This window comes from Corvus brachyrhynchos, unplaced genomic scaffold, assembly GCF_000691975.1.
Source record: "Corvus brachyrhynchos isolate BGI_N302 unplaced genomic scaffold, ASM69197v1 scaffold56, whole genome shotgun sequence".
NCBI classification, from domain to species: domain Eukaryota; kingdom Metazoa; phylum Chordata; class Aves; order Passeriformes; family Corvidae; genus Corvus; species Corvus brachyrhynchos.
In genome coordinates this window covers 854,634-881,220 of record NW_008238664.1, presented here as the reverse complement: position 1 = coordinate 881,220, position 26,587 = coordinate 854,634, and the positions used below count along the sequence as shown (strand labels likewise).

Sequence of the window (26,587 nt, the reverse complement as noted above, 5' to 3'; positions counted from 1 at the left end):
CACAGCTGCCAGGGAGCCACAGGAACCAGCCATGGAGAGCCAGGAATTTGGGAGGTGACTCAAGCTTCCTGCCCCATGGATCATGAGAAGGTGCTGCAAGCCTCACTTCTGCAAAAGAAATGATACGGTTTGGTCTTAGATGTAACATCATTCTCCCCCTTCCTCCATCTACACCATAAGCAGAGACTATAAAATGAAAATTAAATTGTGAACCAACATCTCGAGGCACCTCTGCCAGTTGTCATCACAGGACTGCTGGCACTGGAGGCAGAATAAAGGACACAGCACAGCAGACACGCACTTTGGCCTCCTTCTGGGCCAAGCAGCAACTGAAGAACAAAACCCAATATACACACACAAAAACCAGATAACATGCAAATTCTAAATTTATCATTAACTAGGATTTAATCTTCTGCTTCTACCCTACATGTTCATGTGGTCTCTCATGGGGCTGATTGGAAAGGACTGCCCAAAACAAATATGCCAATACTTTCATACTCTGAGGGTCTGCAAGAGAGATGCAGTGGTTAAAAAAAAATATATAAATTTTTTATTTCAGTACCTGGTGAGTGGACGCTTTTCCTCAACAGTTACAATACACACCCATGAGCCAGGATGTCTAAGGATTATCCTCAGCTTTTTATGAATAATGCTATCTGAAAGGACCATGCTGCTTTGCTACTCTTCATCTTTCCCAGCTCATTGCAACAAGACAGTAAATGCTACTTACCAAGATCAGAATATATTAACATGTTCTGAAATCCCCTAGGCCCATTTAGAAGAAGGAACATGGCAAGAAGCAGAATTTGGGGAAGTTGCTTAAGGAACAGATTTACAAAAGAACCTCATTGAAATGAGGTGCCATGAATAATGGAATTTTTCAGTGATCTAGTCCCTATTTAGCCACCAACATCAAATCTGAACATTTGGAAAAGAGAAGGAAGAAAAACAGAAGAGAACCTCAAATCCTGGTGGTGAAATCCGGAAATAAAGAAAGAATGCCCAAACCCTTCTTAAAAAATGTTTCCTTCATATGTCACATTTCCATACTTGCTGTTTGGGAGAGGTTCCTTAGATGAACTCTAAGCAATCTCTGACAATCATTCACTAGAAGAGAGATGAGTATCTTGAATCATCTTCTTGCAAGTTGAACAGAGTCTCTTGTCTCATGTGTCTGAACAACATTTTAAACCAAATGTACAAGAACTGTCTCAGAAACAAGTAACATCTCACACTATGTAGGTTTAACAAATTCAGAGTCAACACAAACTTCTTTATATAAATTTTGTGGGCTGAAGGCTGTTAGCAACTTTCTAAAAAGTTTTGGAAAAGAAAGGAAGTTTTAATGCAAGAAAATTCAAAACTTAAACCAGCAGATTCTGTGAGGACTACTCTAATGTTTAATAAACTGTGCACTTAGAAAAGTGTCAATAAGTCAACGACACAGTGTGAACCTCAAATAAATCAGCTATTGATTTCAAGACAATTCAATTTAGGCAAAGCAAACAAAAAAACTTATTGCAACTAAAAGTCATCTATCTTTATTCCACAGACACTTGGACTTCTGAAGGTCATGTATGTGTGGAGGAGAAGTGCTGTTCAGGATTACAAAGGAGCTGAAGAACAGTTTGAGGCACTTTAGTCTAAATACTAAATCTGTGCAACGCAATGTCAGGCCAGGAAAAGTGTCATCTTGTCAAAAAAATACTGTTTTGGTTCAGACAGACTTTTGTTTCAGTTCCTGATCAAAACACATCATCCCTCACAACCTGAATCCAGCCTTCTTACAATTCTTCACAACAGTGGATTTTATGAAACAGAAAAGCCTGGATCTGCTGTGTTGACTAGCTAAAGAGAGCCTGGACAGCACCTGTATTATTTAGTCCTGTTTAAAATACTCTCTATTCTTCTGTAAAATATTTAGGGTACGTTGTTCTGCCTCACAAAATGCCTGCCCAGACAGATGCAAGACAAGGTTTCCCTCACACTCCTTGTGCTCAGATGCAGAACTACCCTGATGATTTCATGAGTGGCCGTGGAAAACAAGACTCAGCATAAAACGCTCTGAGCGGAACAGAGCTGCCCACACCATTACTCCTTCCCTGTGACACAAGTGTCTGAGTGTAAAGCTGGGAAACCAGACGCGGCTGCATCTTCCCTGAGCCCCAGCCAGACCCGCCCTACAGCCCTGCCCGCGGCAGTGCTAGTATGAAACAGTATCCCGTCGTTTAAAACTAAGATTAGCGAGAGCGATGCCATTCCAGAGTCACTAGGAAAAACGTGAATTACAGCAACAGCAAGCAAGCAGAAGCCTCAGAAATTATGTTTACATCCATCATCACACACACAACCCGCAAGCCCCAGTGATGCACACAGAGCCTGGGGCACAGACCTACCAAGCTGCTATCAACATGCCAGGTGCCAGTCAATGTGACCTTTTCCACATTTAAGCACATACACACTTAGAATTTCAGTGGAGTAAGTTTCTGTCATTCACTGTTGCCTCAATGTAAATATTAAATAAAAAAGCATTTAGTAAGCTGTAGGTGGGAGGGGCTAATATATGCAGACCTGAGTGCAAAGTCATCAGGAACAGCAGAAAATGTTATTTTAGAGTTATCTGAAAGAAACAGATTTATCATGAAAGAACTGAACTCTTAGCACCCTCCTCCTACAAAATTTTTCATCTATTTCTGCTCAAAAGCGAAAAGGCTTTAACTGGTCTGTGTAATTGCAGTGGCTCCATTCAGCTGCCTGCTCCCATCCCATCCACTCAGCTCCCCAGCCAGCTACAGATCCAGCACCTGCAGTGGGCTCGTGAGGCACGGCCTTTCCAGGAGAGAGGGTGGCCACCTCTGTACACACACTACACAGGAAAGTGTTTCAGTTAATAGGCAAAACTGAAAGTTTCAGTTAATAGGCAAAAATTGAATTTAAAATCAGGAGAGAAAACTTCTGTGAAGCTATAGAACAGCATTATTCAGTTTGACACAAAATTTGACTTCATTAGCCCTACTAGAAGCCTCTGTGTAAATGCACAGTAAGACACTGGTGAATCAGGTCCTTAGTGTGCACACGTTACATGAGAATACAACATTTGAGCATGGAGGAGAGGAGGCTGCAGCTGCAATGTCACACTGAAAAACCAGTAGAGGCAGATCTAGATAAATGAAGTAGAGGACTGGTATAGGAGCTCCTATGAGAAAAGTCTTGTCCTTTAACTAAAACAACTAAGTAAACAGAAAAGAACTGACACAGGAAGAGGCTCTTCTGACCATCAGAGATAATAGAAAAAGAAATCCACTTCTACTGGCATACTGCATAGGAGAAACGACAAACTTGATTGAAATACCCCAAGAGGTGTGATGGCTGATGGTGTACAGGACCAGAGATGAATCAGGGGAGATATATTCACTGTCTGGCTTTGCATTGAACCCAATACAATCGAGAACAAGCTACTTAGTTTCTGTGCTAGGGCATCCTTCCCGGTCCCAACAGCTGAAACAATATACATTTTGACTCAATCCTTGCCCCAAACCACATGAGCATGCATTTCCTAGGATACCAAGGCTCCTGTAATAAAAATACTTCTAAATATGTATCTGCCTTTTGTTGATACAAAGTGGTATCTATGGTCTGTCACTTTGCATTCCCATTAGAAACAAAGGAGTTATTTTTCCACCCAGGAAAGAGAAGACATATAGTGAGTCACTAGCAAGGGGATGAGTCAGTCTACTTCGATGCTCTAGCCTTGTGATGATAAATAACAAACCTCTCTGCAGTCTGGAGTCTCCTCCTCACACCCCCAGAGCCCACAGCAAGGGAGGCCACATCCTGCCATCATCTCTCACTCCAGCCTGGAGACCCGGAACAGCTCCCAGCTTCCAGAGCCCACAAGTGAAATTATGCAGGAACCGAGTTAAATGTGAAAAGCAATTGTGAATTTGAAATCTTGATGGAAGTTTTCGTTGGAAGGGCCAAAATACTTACAGTGGAGTTGATGTTAAGACATCTTGCTAGTTCCTAACAAGAAACAAGTGGCACCTATCACTGCAACCTAACAAAGCCTGACAAAAAACAACAGAAAAATAATTAGGCTGCCTCTGTCTTATACAGAGCAACTTGTCACCTGGAGTTTTTCAAATTAATTTTGCTTTGGTGAAGTGTTTCAAAGCAATGCACTCCCACAACCAAAAGTAACCAGCAATGCTTTGTTTTAAACACAAACAATTTGCAGTACCATGCTTATACGCACACTTAGTCTAAATTACTAGCAAAAAAATTAAAGAGAAGAACGGCAACTATGAAAAAACCACAAACCACAACAAGCTTTATCTACTATTTGCCATGGTTTCACAAGTCTGACCTTTCCCAAGTTCTATCATTCTAGCCTGGCCTTATTTTGGCACAACAGTGACACTAAGCAGTCTTCTGTTATTGCTACATACAGATAGTGAGAACTGCCACCAGCTTTAAAGAACAAGTTTTTGTTCTACTACACAGTCTGTCATCAGAGAGACAGCTGCAAGGTCAAGGTAACACAGAGACACACACTCAAGAGGTAATTACCTGCTTGTAGAAGTCCCAGCCACCAGGCAGAGAAGCACTGACTTAAGTAGCCTCAAGGCAGGAAGAGATGGTGGTTCCTGCTCCAAAACACTTTCACAGAAGTAGGATTTTTCAAAGAGTAGTGTCTTCTTTTAGATCAGGTCCCTTCAATTAGATTCAACAAAACTACTGAACTTCTTAGACTTTCCCCACTTCTGAAGAAAAGTGGTGAGCGTTACAGTTTACCTTGTTCAGCTCCACAATGAATTTTAACAGAATAATGCTTTTGCTTTTACACAGCAGCTAATGTCTCATGGGCACATCCTAGTGGGAAGAACAATGCACTGTTATCACAGCAATAGCCCTTGGATCAGGCTGCTGGACAAGAAGATTTGGGATCAACTTTAACTGGACCAGGCTGCAAGACAGGACTCAACATAGCATTGGAATGCTCAACCACATTCAGTAGCTTGAACTGGCTTTAGCTCCAGATGCAGCCAAATGTTCATTTAACTGATTTATTAGGGAATGGCAGTGGTTTGCCATCACAGGAAAGATTTAGAGTGAAAACCTGCTGTCAGAACCTGAACAAGATTTTTTATATTTTTCCACATTTTCAGGATGTGCTTTAGTCTGTGCCCATATTGTGCCTTACAGTCAGCAAGATCCCCAAAAGGATCTGTGATTTGGCCTAAGAAAGCCATTAGCAACATCACCATTGACTTGTGCCATCATCTTGTTGTATTTTAGACTTTTGGAATTAACAAAATGGGTAAATTCCTCAAAAAAACCCAAAACCAACCCAGAACAAAACAAAAACCCCAGACCATCATGGGAAAGACCCAAGAACAGGTTCAGTTATCACTTATTTGTGTATTATGTATTTTGTGGCATACAGATCTAAGATGTGGTTTCAATCAGCCTTTGGAATCTGGAACTAAAGTATATAACAGTGTTTTCTCTTCAAGCACACAGACTGTGAAACAAAACAATAGAGATCCAAAATTCAGTGTTCTCTTTCAAGTAAAACCCATATATTTCCCAAGTGGAATAAAGCAATTATGACTGCCCCAGGGCTTGGGTGCTTTTTCCTTTAAGGCACGACTCAGGTTAGTTATTCTAGGGAGTCATGTTCAGGATATTTCTTACTACTGGAGGTAGCCATATTCTGAAACATTTTTTATAAAATATTTAAAAGTTTAGCACTCATTTATTTTATTTTTCTTCCTTCTTTGTAAAAACTCTTCTGGTAGTTCTAATTTATTCATACCTGAAGGACATGTATTTGTCCATCCTTTTTAAAACTAATCAAGTCTCCCTCATCTTGTGTCATTCTTGTCAGTATGTTTGCAAGCAGCAGTCTCCTCTCACCAGAGTGGAGCACCTACAGCTAACACTGAAGGAAAGACCTGATCACTTTATAGCAAGAAGCTCTGTGCATTTCAAACAAGGATATTACAGAGGCAGCTGTCATCATTCTTGTGATGATCTAAGCTTGGGGGCCCACAGGGGAGTCCTAGTACAGCTGCTTTACTGAGTGCTTTTGACCTAAGAAAGTTGGTGCAGAACGCTCCTGTTGCAGCCAGATGCCAAGCTTTGGAAAAAATTCTCCCCTCTAAACTGTGCAAAGTCCAAAATTTTATAATGTCAGTACATGAGGTGGGGTATTTTGGGACTCTACTCTGAAACGAGGCACCTCTCTCAGTGCAAACAATACATGCAAGTTTTGAATAAAGTGAAGAACCCACTTGGTTTGAGCTATGGCTAAGTACTTGATTTCTGCAAACAATTCCCTGCCACTAATTGAAAACTGGACACAAAGCCAGGTGACCTCCCACCCCACTCAATACACTCAGCAACTTGCAGGTATGCAACTCAAATTCCTTCTTTGTTTCCTGCCATCCAATGGAATAGATTAGTTGGAAACTGTTAGGGAAGTAATTAATAATTAACTAAGGGGAGGGGAAAAAAGTCACCTCTTTTGTTATGCTTCACTAAATTCTGGTCTTTATTCAAATACTGCTCAATTAATTATTTTTTAAGATCAGTATTTAAACCCCTTTCACATACTACTATCAGGGCACTGATTCACCTACACATCTGACATCTATTTACCAAGAGATATACAGCAGATCTGAAAGAATGAACCTTTGCTTGACAAACAGGGCATTCCCTCAAGCATTCATTCATTTTAATGGTGTGTGCTTCACACTGAAATTCAGCCTTGAAGATGTTAATTATTACTGGTGTTTCACTGCCCCTCTGGTGTTCTACAGCAAACCCTGATGAAATCTGCCATGTGCTTTATTATAGACTGCAAAGCCTACCACGAGCAGGGTTGACTTTGGGGGGTTTTTTTAACCATTCAGTGCTTTCAGGGTGCATACCTGGCTGACACACCTGTGAACTCACCTTGCTCTTCACCTACACAACTTTATCTCAGCCACTTAATTTGCTCAGCTCACACAGCCACAGGTTGTGCTTTTCACCACAAGTCTCCAAAGGTTCTGTGGTGAACAGGCTTTTTACCACTTAGCTTTTTCCTGTGATAGGAGACATTACAGGCTGTAGATCCCACACTGTGTTGATACATTTGTCAATCGAGCGCAGATATTGCCAAATTACATCCAAATTTTTTTTTAAAAAAAATCACATAATAGAACCTTAAGGGATAAAAAGGATGACTTAAAATTTATCACTGTGATCACATACCCAAGAACAGAGGTGGAGAAAGAACAGAAGAGAAAATTCCCAAATATAACAAGGACAACATGAATTAAGCTTGCAGCCCATTAGCACTAACCAGTATTCAAATGACCTCCTAAACTTCATTGCATAAAGCATGAGATGCAGCAGGAAAAGCACAGCATGTTGGAAAAGCATGTTTATAAAGGGAACACCCTCAGTTGCCAACTGATGCTTCATACCCATTGTCACAAATTAGATTAAAACCCTGCATGCCCTCAGCCAACATAAAGCACATGCCAAATCTATTTTGGTGTTGTTCCCTTATATTAGATATAGAATTCACATAAAAATTCACTGATAAAATTAACATGGACTGCATTCTAGTTCTTCATCTCAACATCATCCAGTACCATTTATTTCACATCAAATTAGAAAAGGTTCCAAGTTCCTTAGCAACAAACTCAACCAAATATACATGGTGGCACTGCATAGAAGTGTAAAATGTATTGATACAGGCAAATGTCTCCAGCATGAGGCCCTCACCCAGTAATCCTGGGAGTATTCAGCACTTTAAACCACTATTTTTACAGCCTCCTGGGCCTATCATCAGATAGTGCTGAGAACGTTCAGACACCAGAACAAATGCTACTCTACTAGTGCATGCACAACTTCTTTCCCATCTGCAACAAAACATACAGGAGGCATCTTGCACTTAGGTGGTTGTCTTACAGAGAACTTCCAAATTCAGGTTTGCATGCTTTCTTCAGATATTGAATTCAAATTAGGTCTCACTGTGCTCACAGATTTCCTACTCTGTAGAGATCCTAATACAACCACAGCCATACCAGGCAGCACAGCTTAGAAGCAAAGGATGCAAATAAGTGAGAAGTGCTCAGCATGGACCAGGATGACTCAGTAGGTGATCTTTAATATATATGTATATATAACTAGATAAGTAAACAGCAGTCCCTGGAGAGGAAGACTGGTTGTCACCCCAGAAGGGCAGATTTTGACTTAAATAAATCATACACATGAGCAGTCTAAGAATTCATTAGCATTTTGTAAATATTTTACATATTAAATTCTTGGAATTCTCAGAAGATGGGTCAAGTTTCAATCTCAGTATCTCAACTATGGAATCTGAAAAGTGTTATCAAATCAGGCTAATGACACTAAGTGGGAAAGCAGAAGGCAGAGCTCAGAACTGAGCTGCCAGGCACTTTGAACTTTCCCGTGGAGAACTGGCAATTTCAGATGCTGTAGGTCAGCCAGCTGATAGTGATCCTATAAAACCATGCTATAAAAAAAATTGTTGTAGCTCGGTGACAAAATCATGAGAAACTTTTCTTTTAGTTTCTTCTTAAATAGTTTTTCACAATTTTACACACACACAAAGAGCTTTTAAGTTTTTTTCTTCTCTCATTTTGCTGAATTTCTCTAACACAAAGTAGCTATGAAAGCAAGAAACAAACTGTTCATTAAGGACAGCAATTAAAGGTGCTGGAAGGAGAGGGCATAACCACCAGGATATAAAGTCATTTTGGCTGACTCCCTTGGCCAAGCAGAACAGCTTCACAAGGCAGAGGGGACACCAATCCCCACAGCTCAGTGCCATGGGCTCCTTTCTGAAAAATGGGGACTCGCAAAGTTTATTTTCACTGCTTCACTGGGAGCCATCTGAGGGACACAATTTCATCTCAATTGGGTAAAGCAGACAGAACTCACAGTTTCATCTTCCTTAAGTTTCAACTTCTTTGAAAATTTTGCAGCAGGAGATTGGAAAAGGGAAAGGAAGGAATAGGTCACTGAAAAGTTGACTAAAGACAGAAAAAGGTCAGTTAAAATAATTTTTAATGGAACACTAACAAAGGAAGTCAGATAGGAGTGCTGCAGTGTTCTATACAGGGAAATAGTCCAGTGATTAAATAAAACAAAACACCACAGCCAAAGGATTTGACTTGCTGTGAAGTCATGCCTGATCAAAAATGTTTAATTAAGACTCTGGGGCTTGTTCAAAGCCACCAGAGACAGTTTGAAACAAAATAAAGGTTTCCTAGAATCACCGAAAACTATGTTGTTAGGAGCATGTTGGAGGTCAGAGAGCTTACACTGAGCTTGAAATAAAAAAGTTAAATAAAAATAAAAGAAAAAACCTTTCTCATCTCATTTGTGTCCACATCACAGAGCATTCCCAGGAAGCCTTCGCTTGACAGCAGACCCTAAAGCAGCTTAGACTGACACAGATCCGCTTGGCTTTCAGTGCTCTCTGTGCCCAAGGGAGATGTAGAGGTGACCTACAACAGAACATTTTCAGCACCCAGTCCACATTCAAAGCTTCAAAAGTTCTTCGTAAAAAAAATAGGAAATCTTGGATTTATGGAATTCCATCATTTCATCCTTGCCGAGAATGCTTCCAAAACACAGGAGCGATCATAAAATTTAGACCACTAATGAAGAGAAAACGCTTTCTGAGCTCTTTGGATCCTGCCAAAAAAGACACAGCCGTTATTGCCAAATGTTGCACTCTGCAATTTCTAAACAGACATGCCTCTTCCCCTGTACCAATCTTTAACTGGCTCTGTTACAGTCCACTCCAGACTGACTTACTGGAAAGGGAAAATAGAAAGAAGAAACTTATTAGAGACGACAGTAAATCTGCTTCTTGCTGAAACTCATCCAGCTCTGATGGAGCCAAGGTAGAGCCACCCTGTCAGCTCACCGAGAGGTTCATTTGGCTGCGACTGGGCACGGTGTCACCTACCCCAACCTCGCTGCCTGTTGGCACCTGCACCTCCCCAGCAGCTCTCATACCACACTGACCTCCTGGCCCAAGGCATCACACTCCCTAAAAACTACCTGGGACACACACTTGCACACACACCCCTCCAAAAAACATGATTCTGATGAACCGCCTGATCAAACAGGCACGTGCCAGAGATGCCACAGCAGTGGGGTGGGAGCAGACTGACCAGGGCAAAGACAACTGTATGCAGGTGACACACATCAGGTGACATACAGAAAACTAATGTAAGAAATACAGAAAGGGCTCAAGCAAATGAACAGACTCCCCCTTCAAATGTGCATACAATTGTTTTAGCCTCGATTCTTTTCACAGCATTTCTCTACGCTCTCCACCTGTGACCTCCTGGCAGTCCCATGTTGTTCATCCTCACCTCCCAGCTGTCACACTGTAGTACCTCACACAGGTGAGGAAAGGCAGGAAGATGATTCTATGGGATGAATGTTTCCTGCACTTCAGCTATGCCAATGACTTGATTTTGAAAGCTGTGTCTGTAAGGGTGATTTAAAGGTGCAACTTGCAGCTACAGGCATGTCTGTAGGCACGTTTCTGAAAACATTCTCTGGATTGGCTTTTCATCACTCTGTTAGCCATAAACACATTAGTTCTACATAACGATGCAGCAGCAGCTACAAGTGACTATCTCCCACCAAAGCTGCTGTCCTCCGAAGGCTACCAAACCCTGCCCAGCCTCCCTCCCTGAGGGAGGGCAGCACACCCCTACTCACAAATGCTACAACTTCAAACACAGGTAAAGCCATTGCCTTCAAACATCCATCTTTTAACTCCATAGCAATGATTCTCTTTTGCCAGAATTCTCTGTGCCACTTGCACTTTTTTATTTTTACTGAGGTCTATTCTTATAATGCTTACAAGTACACAGTTTTATCTTCATCTTCAATAAGTCTTTTAAGCCTCGAAGACTGAAGATTTTCAGTACAATGGTGAATTTTTCGCTTCAAGTTACAGTATGCAACAAAACCCCATTTTAAAACATGATGCCTCAGTCTGACACTCAAGCTTGAAACAAAGTGACATTTAGGCTTTGATCCTCAATCCCAACTCACAAGCCACCTTTGGAAACAGATCCAAAGTTATCAAGGACCAATCTCTGAATCAATTTCAAACATGACTCAAATTGTCAGTCTTGCAATTAAGATCTCCTTTGCAGAGATTAACATGGTATAAATTGACATAAATTTAAATTCTCCTTCCTCAAATCTAAATTTTTACAGCCAGATCACTTGACAAACTTTCCATTTACAGTTTGGCTTCACTACAAGTCCAAGCTCAAGACTGAGCTCTTTGATACCATGAAATCTGTCTCTTTCAGACTAACATAAATCAGGAAATTTTTTTTTTTGCTGACAATATATGAAGATAAAACAAGATTCATTTGTTTTTCACATCAGTGATGTATCTGTTTTCTCTGCTTGCCTCCCTTCAAGGAGATCTGGCAACCCCCGTAGCCTGCACTTACTTCCAGCACTGTAACAGTCCCTGGCAAAGCCAAGCATCACAACTCCTTATGCCATTGCAGTTCTACAGCAACGCTGGGAAGACCAAAATAAAAATACCAAACAAATTCACTGTCAGTCTTGCTAGAAAAGTCCTAACTCTCCTACAGCTTCTAAAAATTCTTGGCCATCCTGTCAACTAATTACTTGTCCTTCCCAGTCCTGTGCACAGGAGGAAATATCTTCCTCCTTCAGAGGTATTGCCCCTGAATAACATTTCAGGAAAAGGAAAAGCAGTCAAGTACAAGACAGAAATTACAGCTAAGAATAACTTCTGGTAAAACACAAACCCTAACAATATTAATCAATAATGCTTCATAAAATGCAACCCTTAGCTGTAGAAAGGGGCATACTAAATTGCTCACAAGAAAAGATTAATATATTCCTGTCATAATTGAATTGAGTGACACATGATTGAGAATTAGGGGAACTTGTCCTTACTACTGAAGATAAGCTGCTCTCACTGTTACCTCCCAATTTAATTTGAAGTACGTGTTAGCACTGATAACCCGGCCCTAAGGTGGTAACTGTCAGAATGAAAAGCACTGCAACATTGCAAAAGAATATTCATTTGCAATTAACTAGGATGCATGGCAAAAAGATAAAAATGTACATTAATAATTAAAATTTTACTTATCAGTTGATTATTCCAATACAAACTGCAGAATCCGTTGCTAGTTAGGTTGACACTTCTTAGTTGAACCCACATATGTTTCTTCTGCTCACTCCTTCAGAAGTACAATTCTCTCCCTCCAAACGAACCTTCTGCAGAGCAAAGAGCAAGAAGCCCCAGTGTGCAGCTGCTCCCTTTTTCCATACTTACAAAAAATGCTTCTCTTGCCTTAACACCAAGCTGCAGGCAGTGGCTCAGCACACTTCCTACGTGCACCCAGAGGTTCCAGTGGTGTTCTTTATTTCATGAAAGCATTTCTTTTAATGATATTAAGTTCAGTAATCTCTTTTTAATTACACTGAAATTCTGACTCAAAAAACCCTACCTGGTGACATATTTCTCCTCAGTACTAATGCCCACTAATGGGAGTATTTGAAAATCCCACATTTTTAAAGCAAGATCTAAAAATTCAATTAGACATGTGCTTTGATCAGGTTTTACCTGCTTCACCACCAGTTCCAGCTCGAGAGGCACACCAACATGAACTGTAAGGAATGGCCCAGCATGGAGTAGCATGGCGTAGTTTGCATGCCAGCACCACCAGAGCGAGACAAAAGGGCTAGCAGGCAGAAGAAGAGGAAGCAACAAAGCCATGACCTTCAGTGTTCTTGCATGTCACCAGCTAACTCTGCCAGGGATCACACACTTGGAACGCAGTCCTGCCCTCTGTGCACACGTGCCAGGCTATGTGTATCCATTTAGCAGAAAATAACTGGTTTTCCTTTGAATAAATATTCCTGATGAAATAGATTCCCCTAGCAGGGATTGTTTCTCCTAGGTAATGCCTTTCCTTTCTGCCCTGAAAGTATCCTCTCATTTAGCATCCAAAACTGGGAAACTCTAAGAGTCAAGGTTTACTGTAACCCATTACACAAAACATGAAACCCTTACAACCATGGTGATGGAACAACTGGCACAGCAAATTCTTCTCACTGCATACCACTTGTCTCTGGGCTCCTCTGCAGCACAAGGCCATCTGTGAGGGCTGCCAGAAGAACTTCTGAAGAAGTTGGTTAGTAGATCATAAAAAAAGAGCTAGCAAGCCTACTCCCAGGACCCTGAGAGCACCAAGAGATCTCAACTGCCCTGACCAACCTCCCTAGAGTTGCACCTGTCACCAGGACCATCTCTTCCTTGCCAGCTTGCTTGGCCTTGTTCCACTGACATTGTCCAAAGACATGATCATTCAGTAGTAAGCCTGGAGCTTACTAGGTTGAACTCGCAGGTCCTCCAACCACTTCCTGAAGTTATGGGTATATGCTAGGAAGGAGGTTAGTTTTACTGATTTGGTCAGTTTACTGCAACCTGGTCTCCAAGCATAGCAGATGACCCACAGCTCATCCCAACACAGATGTCATGAGAGCACACACAGAGGCAGCTCAGCCCAGTGCCCTACAAAGCAGGACACTGCCTGTTCCAGGAAGGATGCCACATGACCAACTTTCCAAGCACAAGCTCACGGTGTTGGTGTAAGGCATTTCAAGATACACAGTGAAGGACACAAGTGGGAAGCTAGGGACAACCTGTGCTTGGCTTACCATGCTGCAGACACAGGTGTACATATCCTTACTCCAGCAGTAATGAGAAGAGGAGTGTTCTCTCCACCCATACCTTGGAGCTCCCATGAAGCCTGTATCTGACACAAACCCATTTCAAAGCAACCACAGAAGTGAGGTGGTAATTGGGGTCATAGACAAGCTCACACTTGACTTTGAATAAATCTGTCAGAATTATCAGTTTTGGTAGCCAGCAATTGTTTTCAGCAGTAATTTGCTTTTCTGTTGTGCTGGTGATACCCCCTACCTATGCTGAACTGCACAGGTTCAGAGAAGCTCTATTACACACATCACTGTTGCCACTGCATGTCAAGCCCATCAGACTCCTGCCCTCAAGTTCTGGTTTGCACTGTGTCTGCCACAGGACCCACTGCTCCAGCTGAGCCACAGAGATGGAGTGTGCCCTGGCACTGCAGAAGAGCAAGAACAGATAAAAGCAAGGCAGGAACCGACCCCTCTTTCCTGACAGCCAATTGCTATGGTCCACTCAAATAGGAACTCATCTTTGCACTCTCTGTTCTGGATCAACACCCTTCACAAGAAGTCCCAGTCACACTTCAGCCATGAGTGCAGAAACACAAATGTGGGGTTCTCAGATCAGCTTCATTTCCAGCACAACCCCCTTGCAGCTGCCTCACTTGCATATGAGACAGTGAGATGCATTTGGGGCATAAGTGCTCAACTTGCAACTTTGGCCTCTCAACCTTGAGTTGTACTCAGAGATTATTGGCAGACTGGGAAGACAAAGCTTCCCTGCTTCCTGGGGTCAACCTCTTCTCCCTAAGGACCAACTTATAACAGACAAAGAAAGAAGCAATTAAATAAAATCCGAGTCTTATTCCCTGAACTTGACAACATTTTTGTGTGTTAGAAAACTGCAAACCCATTTGCCAAAGGGCACAGGAACAGATGGGAACTGAAAGGGCTATTACATAAATTAAGCATGTAAACACTGGGTGTCTGCTCAAAACGCAGCTCCTGTAATTTCCATGTATGCAGGATTTGATGTGGCCATAGCACCATTGCCACATGCCCTCACTTGAGGAAGATGGGTGCACATTTTTTCAGTTTCCTACATAACTATGGTGTGCTTAAAAGTGCCTACAAACATGACAGAACCCTGCTATTTCCAGCAAGGAAGTTAAACGTGAAAAAAAGACTCCACATGTATTTTTAGGCTAGAACTGAAATTTTAAAGTAGTCCCTTTCCTGAACATTTGAACAGATGTAGTGCGCAAGCAATCTACTACCAGCCACAACTTGTGACAGAGCAACATTTTTCATAATTCAATGCAAAATTAATCTGACAGATGAGCAAGAAGCAAATAAACACCAGAACTTCAGACACAGATATATATTTTTACTATGCTTGTTTGACTATGAGGGGGACACAGAAACTTACAGGTCAGCAGGGGAGAAAAAAGGCAGGAAGAAAAGCATTCCTAGATGCCTTTCAGTCAAGACAAGAAGTCCATCTCTTCGAAATGCCTCACTGCAGCTCTTAGTCCTGTGCACTTGTGGGAAACAGTCACACACATTCAGCAAGATAGATGGGAAATTTTTTATGTTTCCAAGACTGAGGTAAAAATACCCTTTCAAATATGTGAAGTAGCTTCCGTTTCTCCACCTTGCACTGCATGAAGCATTTCTTCCAATGCCCCAGTCCTTCACAAGAACAGAAAAAGATGCTAGATTTAAATCTGAGGCAGCTCTGAGCAAACACATGCATGAAATGCTGTACCAAGGTTTTCTTTTTCAAGGAATGAACAGCAATGTCCCACAGCCACCACAGAAAGCATGGAGGTCTAATAAAAGGGAAGGATCTGAGAGAGCATCAGCCAGCAGACGCAGCCCCTCACAGAGATAGCTGATGATACCTTCCCAACTTTGACTTTAAAACTGCAGTAAGAGAAGAATGAGCGAAGTGCAGGGACAATGTACTTTACAGAGAGGCAATATTTTAATAAACATGGGTGCATGAATAAAAACCCAGGATGCCTCATGCACATCAGCCTTAGTCAACATGTAAAAGCTTTGCTGACAGAGCAAGACCATAGAAAGGATATGATTTCATCGTATGTGCTCTTTTTTTCTCATCCTTGTTTTAGTAAACTTAGATTTGCTGGCAAAACCTCTAGCAGACCTGGACACAGAGGTAAAAGAAAATGAAAAGGGAAGAGGCAAGCCTTTTTTCCTACCTATACTGATCCAGTAAAACTTTCACTGGCAAAAGCTGTCCAAGCACAACACTGTCTAGTTCCACTAAGCAACACTGTGCTCCTGGACAATGTCTCCATCCCAAGTGGTGGAAGCACCAAAGATGATGTTTCCTCCATAGCGAACTTCCCTGTACTCAGCTTGGGAAGGGGAGCATTTTGCTGCTCGCTTCCAAGCTCTGTTTCTGCAACCTGCCTCCAAGCTGGGCATGCAATGCTGAAGCATGAGAAGCCACCAAGCAGAATAACTTCCCAAGAGCTAGTGAGGACCTTTGATGTTTTCCCTTCAAGTATGCCTTCAACGTCTGATCAAGAAAAGCAAGGCCACTCAACATTTGTTAGGGCATACACAGGGAAGATTTACACTTTAGAAACCCAAACATAAAGACAAAACAATGAAAAATTAGAAACAAGAACCATTTATGCCTGTGCTCTGTAGTACAACCAGAGCACATCTGTAACCTAGCATCAAAACTCGGATGCCCTGGGGCACAACCCAGTTTCCCTAGCTTTAGAGTGAAAAAGAATGTATGGACATACTTTGTGGACCATTTTTAAGCCTTCTGATTAAATGAAGTATTACTGCGCCAGAAGAAGATTTGGACCCAAATTCCCAAAGATTTCCAGAAACACTGCTCCTAACTTGCTCCCAGTGAAAGCTTTCAACTGCAACAGACAGCAGGAAAGCACAGACTCACCATTAACCAATATACAACACACATGACGTGACAGTGTGATTCCAGGCTCCCAAAATGCTGAAAAATTACACCAGGCATAAACCATTCTGGCAAGGTAAGAGTGGCTGAGGTACAAGCTGATGACAAGAGATCCCCTCACAGCTGGAAAGGGAGCATGAAATAAATCTCTTGGTCACATCCCAATGAATGCAGAAACAAGCAAAAGGTCTGAAGAGTACAAAAAAAACCCCTAAAATGAAGGGGGGAAAAGCCTCTGTAAAGACTGGCAGTGGGAAAAAACCCAGCTAGTTTGGACATACAAGAATTATGGCCTGTTTCCCTTGGTGCCCAAGCACACTGAGGGGAATGAGACGCATTTCTAGCTGCACAAAGAGTTCTCACAGTAATGTGTTACCACACTGGCTGTAGCATTCTGGAGATGGATGAGGTTGTAAGTCACTGACATTATACTGATGTATGGACTTCATGCATTACTAATCATTCAGACACAATAGCCCCGTGTATATTTTTGTTTTGCAAACTCTCCTGGCATCGTCTGCAAAAATTCTCCTTTCTCTACTCTGGAAGATTTTAAGAAAAAGTGCTCAGGAAACAGGAACAGAACAGAGAAAGACTCACCAGAAACACTGATGAGTTCTGGGTGGGAGGAAAGAGAAAAGGGGAAAAAAAATAAACAAAACACCAAAAATCACAAGCTAGCTCAAGACAGCCAAATATGAAGACAATTTTAATTAAACCACGTCTGTCTTATATCATCTATTTCAGCTAATTTAGTATCTCATAAGAGTTTTATCTCAAAATAGTTAATAGCTCCAGAAGCCCCAACTTTTTCTCATTTTTTTCTTTAATGCAATTACATTTTTGCTGTTGCACCAGAAATATTAATAGCCTTTTCTGCATGAGACAGAACAGCTCTACAGCAGGACAAGAACGCTTCGATCCTATTGATGATCTGCATGCTGATAGTTACATATAGCTTGTCTGTCAATGTAATTTCTACTGAAACTATTGAAAATAGGCAGCACCCCTCTCAATACTTCAAGCATGTATCTCTACAGGAAAAAAAAATTTCCATTTACTTGACTGCAGAAAGGACAAATAAGTGGTGTTGGATAATAATAAGGACAAGCAGTGCTGTTGTTCTACTGTATATTGCTCTGTAGGAAAACACAGAGGGACAAATTCTGCTCTTTGTTACAGCACCTTTGATCTAGAATTGATCTAACCTAGTCAATGGAACTGACCCAGATTTACAGGGCAGAAACAGTCCAGGGCTTCACGCAAGCCTGCAATCCTATATTTCTACCTCCAAGGGGAACGTGTGCCTTTTGTATAATCCAAAATCTTCTGCTCCAGCACGGTAGACCTGACCCAGTACTCACTGAAATCAACTGAAAAGCAACCACTGTCTCATCCAGTCCATCACGCAGACCTCGTGCCGTCCACCCATCAGAAAATTCAAACCACTCAGTGTACTCCTTTAATGAAAAAAGTAGTAAAATCTTATGGCTTGCCCAAAACAAAACCCCAAACCCAACAGCCTAGCAGGGAGCCATGTTCACCCTACCTGAGCTTCCCTAACCTTGCCACAAAGGACAAGCAAGACTTGTGAAGAGAAGGAATGTGGAGAGGCAGAGATCATCTGGCACAGCCCACAGGATTGCCAGTGCCATGGTGGCAGGAATTCTGCACAACGTCCAGCTGACTGATCCTGTAACAATTAATGAAACCAGGGAGTGGGACACAGCAATGCCTGGGAGGCTGAGTGCAGGTGTCCACAGTCACCCTTGCAGTCCATCATTCTCTGGTGTATTGCCCCACTTGATTAGCAATTACTTCAACTTCATAATTATGTGCACACATACACGTGCTTAATTCTAAAGATAAAATGCTTATCACCATCTGGAAACTCAAATGTATTCTAGAAGTTAATCAAGACCAAAATACATAATCAAGACAGGCTTTATCAGTTTTGTATTTATGACCCCAACTGACACATTTGATTAATCACCAAGTGTTTAAAAAGCGTTAATGCCCTCCTCCTCAGTTACTATAAATTCCCTGCTCCCACTTCCAACACAGGCTGTAAAAATACAGATTACTAGAAGGACATATTCGGCTCCTGGTACCCACCAGCGTGGGTGCAGAATGTGCTATTCCGTGTCAGGTCACTTCAGATAATACAGACATTTTTGTTCTGCCTGCATACCAATCAGCTTTAAAGCACTATAATGCAAATAGTCTTTAAAAGGATTTTAACTACCTAAAGCTCTTTGTTTTAAGACAAGGTATTACAGTTAAGATCATCTGTGAGATCCAATTACAGTCACCTTATTAATTATATGTCTACCTTCCCTAATTCAAAAATCCCTACAAGCTATCCATTTTAAAGTTTTTGATTCCTTTATGCAAACATTTATCAGTCAAAAAAGCATGAAAATCTCTGGCTACTATGTCATTTATGGCATGAATTCAGAAGGCATTACTTCAAGGGTCCTGAAGGCCACCTTTTTACCATCTACAAAATGTATCTTGAATGTCCATGTCTTAAAAACGAATAAAAGTGGGGGGAACAAAAGAATCCCACAGTTCTCTGCTTTTTACAGAGTACAGTGTGTTCGAGAAGGGGATTGAAACCCAACAAAGCCTTTTATTCCTTGTGGATTTTATATGTGGACTCTGCAATTAAAATCTATAGTCTCCTACCACTCAGCCAAATAAGATAAAAAGACACAATCTTTTGATATTAAGATGACTAAGGAGGGCATCTTTTAGCCTGAGACAATGCTCAAAGCAGCAGCAGCAGTTCCTTTGCAGATTAAGCATGGCTGAGGATGAGATGCTCCTCTTTCACCTCCGGGAGAAGAGAGACGAGGGGGGGCCTGATCCTGCAAAACCACACATCGATCACTTTACTCACATCCTTGAAACCAAGGCTACCTCTCGCTGCCAAACGAAGAGCAGACAACGTTTACAGGATGTGAGCATTTCGCACCTGTTTTTGCACAGTGCAGTCCACCTACCTCCATGACATTTGCTGGATAGAGTTACCATCTCCCAAACCCCCAGAATCACAGTGCTGTGAGAAATTCTGCTCGATTGCATTGTTTGTATTTTCCATTTCCCCCAGCACCTTCTTTTACATTTTTTCATAGGAGTGTGAAGCCATCGCAGTGGTGATTGATAGTAACGGAGCAAAGTCATCCTTCAGTGTCTACAGCCTGGCACAAACAAGATGAAGGCTACCTTGAAGAGGTACTCTTACTGTTTAAACTGATACACTGATAAATTATAAAAATCCTTGCTCTTCTACAGCCTAGACAGAATTCATAAAATCATTCCTCTCTCAACCTGGGTGTTTCCAAATGTGTAAATTGAGGAACAATAACAGAAATGAGAAACCACACTTACTGCTCATTTCAATTAGTAAAATAACAAAGGCACCTATGTGGGGCCCTTGGCACTTCTGGGATTTCTTTTAATATCAAAGAACTTCATACTCCTTACAGCAGCCTTTTTAGGAGAAAAGGGTTTGCACTTCAGAAGTCAATGCATTTGGATTACCTGGGCCACCAACTACAGATTTTGTAGGGGGTGGGAAGATGGGGGAGTGCATGTGCACATTCATACACATTTGTGTGCATAGCCCTCTTTTTTTTCCAGTCAGCATTTTATAAGTGCTCATACTCAGCTTTTTAATCCACAGATTCAAATTTGTCAGGGGAAAAGACATGAAATACTAAGTTTCCAAATCTAGCCTCGATGTCAGTCACTGTGTTCTAATGAACATTTTCCTTCAAATGTTCCACTGGCAGCCATCTAATTTTATTTATTTTAAATAGCATCCCCTTCTGACGCTTGTAACCTAATGTTAATGCCTCATTCAGGACCTCATCTCTAATGTGTAAAATTAATATGGCCAAAAGGAAAGCTGTCATCTGCTTCCATCGCCAACACTGGGCACAGTGTAAAAAGCAACCAAAAAAAGCACTACTATTTTAACATAATTTTTTTAAAAAATTGATATTTAAATATTAAATGCATAAGACAGCAAAATTTCTTTATACAGGAAGCCTCTCTTGACACACATGGACACAAAATTTCCTTGCTGCAAATTAACAAATGCTTGTGCTGCACCTACTTATACCATGTTGTTATCCAAAGTCCTGTTAGCATATCACAGAAATTAGTCCTGTCATCCACCCTGGCTCTCTGAGGCTTGCTGCCACAGAGCTTTTCAATCTCCAAGTTCCTAGAGTGGAACCAGTAAAACACACCAGCTCCCACAGACACAACTGCAGTTCCCATGTTCTGTCTGAGGGGCTCCCCACCAGCCTGCAGGGATTGAACTGGACATCACAGAAAGGGCAGAGCAGAGGACACACACTGCCACAGGATAGTCAGCACCCTCCATTCCCTTATTCCTTACAGATAAGTGCTCATTACCTGCGTACAGGTTGCTTTCCATTAGGTGTAATTCCTAGTGATGCTACAGGTGGTGTGACAGTCCAAGAGGACAGTGGGGAGGGAGCTGAAATCTAAGATGGGCCATTCATGTGGAAACCTACAATTTCAGTTTCACAGAAGGGAATGGATCTACTCCAGACAATTTCCCCAACAGCTAACTCCTTGTGAAGGAGCATGTGGAGAGGGCAAGAAAATAAACCACATTCATTGATCAGCATTAAACGAAAAGTGAGGGATGACAACGTTACACAAGTGAAGTGACCCAGAGTCCAAATGTATATGTGGGAAAAATTTTGATTTATCCATGAAACCTTAGTTTCAGGGGCCAAACAATTACATGAAAGGGGGAACACACTGCATCCTCTGCTGATTACATTCACAAAATTGAAATCCAAGAAAATCCCTGTGTCTGGAGGCATTAACCAGAGATAATTAGGAACTTAATTCTTTCACTGGTTCGCAGCAGTCTCTGGTGGTCTCATCTTCTAGTCAAGAGCACAAGGCTTGTGCCAGAAACACCACTCTGTCACATGCAAGCATTCTGCCCATAACAAAAGGATGCTATCTATAACCTGGATACTGAAACACAAATAATGAGGAATTAACTGAACCCAGTTGGAATTGTGACTGTAAGGACAAATACCTCGTCCACAAAGATCCTGCATGAATGGGCTACACAGGGAATAGAAACACTCAAAAAAACACGAACATGCTTTGAAATGTTATCCTTATGAGATAGTAGGTGGCTGCTGAATCTAAGAAACCCACCACAGACACCTCTTCATCTTTATCCTGGACACACCAGGTCTACACAAGCACATCATTCCTGAACTTAATTTCATTCCTTTAATGTGGAGGGCAAAACTCCTTCTCCTTTCATTGATTTCAACTGGGCCCTTCATCCATGCAACTATGCTTCACTTTATGTATGTTGACACTTAGACAAGTCACATACAGGACTCAAACGTTTGCTTTGGATGGCACAAACAATCAGAAAGAAAAACCATCAGATTCAAATCATTGTGTCCCCCATCCCAGTCCTTAGCTCCCTCAGGATCAACTTAGAGTTGATACATAATACATATGCATCAGCCCAAAAGGCTTGAGAGGAAAAAACTGCTGGAATGACATTCACACAAGGACGACTGCAGCAGCTTTGTCAGGCAGGATTTGATATAGTACATCTGGCAACAGAGTCAAACAAAACACAGTAGTGCTGGCTTTGGAAAAAGTAACATGAATCTAATTTCTTCCAATTGTCTGAACCACTTTTAGAGTTAATTACATGGTATGGCACAAGATAAACTACTTGTCACTTATGAAACGTAATGGAAACAATTTCAGAATCCAGAAACATGGTCATATTTCTGAATATGAAATAAAATTGAGATACTAGTTGCACCTGATCAATTACATAAATTTGTTCATAAAAAGCCCTGGGCACTTCAGCTCTATATGCTATTTTGCTAAGTTCAAAACAAAGTTTCCATGCACACTGACTTTATCTTTGGAAAAGTTACTTTAGCTAAGTCGTGACACTTTTACATCTGTGAATAGAGTGTCAGTGCTCTGAAAGTTAGCACATACTTTCCCAATATTGATACACAGTAAAAAAAAATAAAAGCTTATTAAAACCTACACGGTAGAAAAGGTAATGGTGGAGTAATAAGTATCCTGATCAGTTAAAATGTAATAAGACATGACTGCGACAGTAATTACCCAGGTAATTTTCGCTTGAACACATTCAGTGACGGATTTTTAAATTCAACAAGCACTTGTTGCAAAAAGCTACACTCACTTGTACTGCAACAGAAAAAGTTGCTCTTCTAATAAGATTAATATTCACTAACCAGGAGGATTTTCACAAGATACAAAAAGCAGTTACACTCTCAACTTAAAGCCATTCCAGACTACCAGTCCCTTTGAGAAGAGTGACCAGAGTAAGTTTGCTCACACTGGTGACAGTCCCATGGAAATCTATGAAAAGCTTATAGGGACACCAGCAAGTAGATCCAGCACACGGCGGGGTTTCTGGGGGATGGATTTCCTTGCATGCAAAATGAGGGCCAGTTTCTTGTGGCTGTCAAATGAACTCCATTTCTCCATATCCCAAACAGAATAATTTAAAATCAGTATACAGGGTCCATCAAAGGAATGCCACACACCAAACTGCCTTGCAGATCTAATTCTCCTTTGTAAACAAGGGAGAAAGCAACGATCAACTGCAAGATGGGAGACTGCTGCATTGATTTTCAAACAGAATCTTCCATCAAAACCAATGGTGAGCTTGTCTTCAGACATAAGGAAAAAATCTCATGCAGTCTGAGTTGCTCTGATATTTGAGCAAAGGCAGACATCAGCTATCAGTCAGAGTGCTGCATATGTAACTGAGATGATCATGGACAGGAGGCAAGTCTGACCTGTGAGATCTAACCTTTGTTAGCATTCACAGGAGAACAGTACAAGTTTAAAGCAGGACATGAAAAATGGAGCAAAAAAATGTGGGTGGGAAGGGAATCAGCTTTAGAATAAGTTTGTTTCATAAACCTGTCTGAGGTAAGATAAAGACAGTACTAATTATTCTGCCTTTGTGAGGAATTTTACATCTTGAGGGATCCTAGCACACCGCCAGTGTGACCCCCAGCCCGGCAGAGCAGCTCCTGCCTGCACTGGGTGACTCACAGTACCCCCGCTCGCTGCAACTGGGAAGCCTACAGAACAAAGCAAACACATCTGTGAAAGTGTAGGCAGGCTAAAGACTAGTGAGCAAACTGATTTCACAGGAAAAACAGCAGATAAAACTATGATGGGCTGTCATCTAAAACCCCAACACTGACCTATTTCACGCAGACAGCAGTTCCAGGAGCATGGAGCAATAATCAGCTTGCACTCAGTTATCTAGATAGCACATGGCATGAGAGCGAAGGGGAAAAATATTTCAAGCAAAAGAGACAGGGAAAATCAGCTGTAGATTGCCATATCTTCAGCTATAGCAAATACTGCAGCATGTTTTTTCAGAAAAGGCTAGACAGGAGACAGGAAAACACACCAAAGTCCCCACTACCATTTCTTCCCTCAGGAACAAACATAGCCCCAGATAAGCCAGAGCAGCCAGGATCATCTCCAAAGTTTTCTTTACAGTGGTCATGAGCAATGGAGAACAGCACCATTCACCTTCCCTCACCAACAACTGGTTGGGAAACCTAATTTGGGAGGGTGGGCTCCCAGCTCATAGGCAATCTCTGACAAAACTCAGACAATGCAAAGGTGCAATAACCAAACAGCACGTGTACAGCTGGCTTCCCAACAAAGAATGGGTACACAGCCAAAAAAGGGAAAAAACAGTAAAAACCACCTGATTTCCTTCCAATATAAATGTGCTGGTATTTGGGATACAGCACAAGGGGCAGACATTATACTCTTTTGTAAAGACAAAACTAAGCTCATCTTCCCAGCTTTAGGCATAGAGTGTGTTTGTGTTGTTTGGGTTCTTTCTTGTCTGTTTTTAAAAAAGGTTTCTGTTAACTATGTAATTTTCTTATTTTTTAACCCAAAGGAAAAAAAAAGCCATCAGCAGAAATTTGTGTCTCACACTTCTAACAAGAGTTCCATGTTCAGGTCTCCTAAAATGGAAAATCTCCATCTAACAGATAAACATTTACCTTAACCCAGAGGGGGTTGGACTCATCACTGGTGGCCTTTAGCATCTTTCACCTTCACTTTCTCACACCTAAAACTGATGAGAAAGCTTTGTAAGCAGCCTTCTGAAATTCACCAAGAGAGCTCTGGGGCTCAGGAAACTGACAGTAAGGAGCTGACACTTCTTGGTGAGGGCTTATCTGAAAACCTTATTTTCTCTCCCAAAGGTTTGGGTGGGAATTTTCTATCTAATTCTGATGACAAAGTGCCTCTGCTAGAGAATATAGTAAGCTACCAACAACATATTGGCAAGCCAGAGATGAGAGAGAGCTCCCTCCTGCAGCCATCCGAAGACATGCTTTAGTGGAGACCAGCTAGAATTTTAAACGCCCTCCAACAACAAAAAGGACATTAACCGAGATTTTGAAAGCTCTTAGTACCTCCAGTCCTGACATACACTCTGCCCAGGGTCTGGCTCCACTGAATTCTGACACACAAGAAGGGTTATTATCTTACAATAAAGACTTAATTCCCAAAAATGATCTGCTACCGGATGTACACCACACTGACAGCTCTACCACCTCCCTCTCTCCTGACCCTTCAAGAACTCTACATTCATCTATCATTTGCACTACCAGGATGGTAACACATACATTGGCATAACAGATATTGGGAGAGCAGCTCTCCAAGCCGTACAAACCATGTGTAACCCAAACAGGGACACTCTGTGCAGGACTACAGTAGGGCTTGAGAGCTTCCCAGCAGTTCCCACTATGGAAACAGCCCAACAAAAAAAAAAAACAAAACAAAAAAAAAACAAAACAAAACAAAAAAAAAAAGACACAATAAAGGTTGTGATCTATTTGTGATCTATTTATTTCCAGATCTACTCCATTTACACTAACAACCTAAATATGTGTCACACAGAAAACGGGTGCGCATTATCCTCCTGGTGATTTCACAGCATCGCATTCTCTCCTTGGAGTTTATGCGAAATCCTTTGAACTGTACTAAAATCTCAGCCTATTTATAGCCTCACAATACAATGAATATAAAGCCATAATCTCCAACAGTTAACTATAGAGCATATTGAGAATTCTTAAAAGGTGATTTTTCTACATTCAAAAATTCACAGAAGAATATTTAGCCTAATCTCTCACCTACTGCATGCTGAGTTTGTGTTCCAGCAGTATAATTCATCTGAAACAAAGGGAAATAAAAAGTCTTGGCCAAATTTTCCGAATATGTCTATTATCTGTGGAACTCCACCAATTAAAATATCACACTTCTATTAAACTGGTGAAGCTATGTTAGAACCCATAATTCTGCATGATGTTGTGAAGACCAGAAGTAAAGCCTTCTCCAGGTCTGCTAAGGACCGAGTACTCCTTGTGAAACCAGTAAGCATGGGGCAGACACAGCAGGAAAGAAAAAAATTATGCTATTTTTTCCAAGAAGTTGGCAGGTATTAACACAGATGGGCACCATACAAGAACACATTCATCAAGCAAATTATACCAACTCTGGAAGAGCAGGCAGCTGATACAAAAACACCAAACAGGACTTGGCTTCACCACAGAGCAGCAGATCTACTGACTCCTAATTCTATCAGTGCACCAAGCCTCTACGATTTGATGAAAAACTTTCCAACAACTTTAAGGAAAAATCATTTCTCATAGAATGATTTAGGTTGGAAAAGACCTCTAAGACTGAGTCCAACCACTAGTGCAGCACTGCCAAGTCCACCACTAAACTACATCTCTAAGTGCCACATACACATATGGC

The 26,587-nt window shown here is 41.4% G+C and overlaps 1 protein-coding gene across 2 annotated transcripts in view; it reads right to left on the bottom strand.

Annotated features, from left to right (window-relative positions):
* CHST11 (carbohydrate (chondroitin 4) sulfotransferase 11) overlaps positions 1–26,587 on the bottom strand; it is a 193,281-nt gene that overhangs the window by 129,334 nt on the left and 37,360 nt on the right. The window lies entirely within an intron of this gene.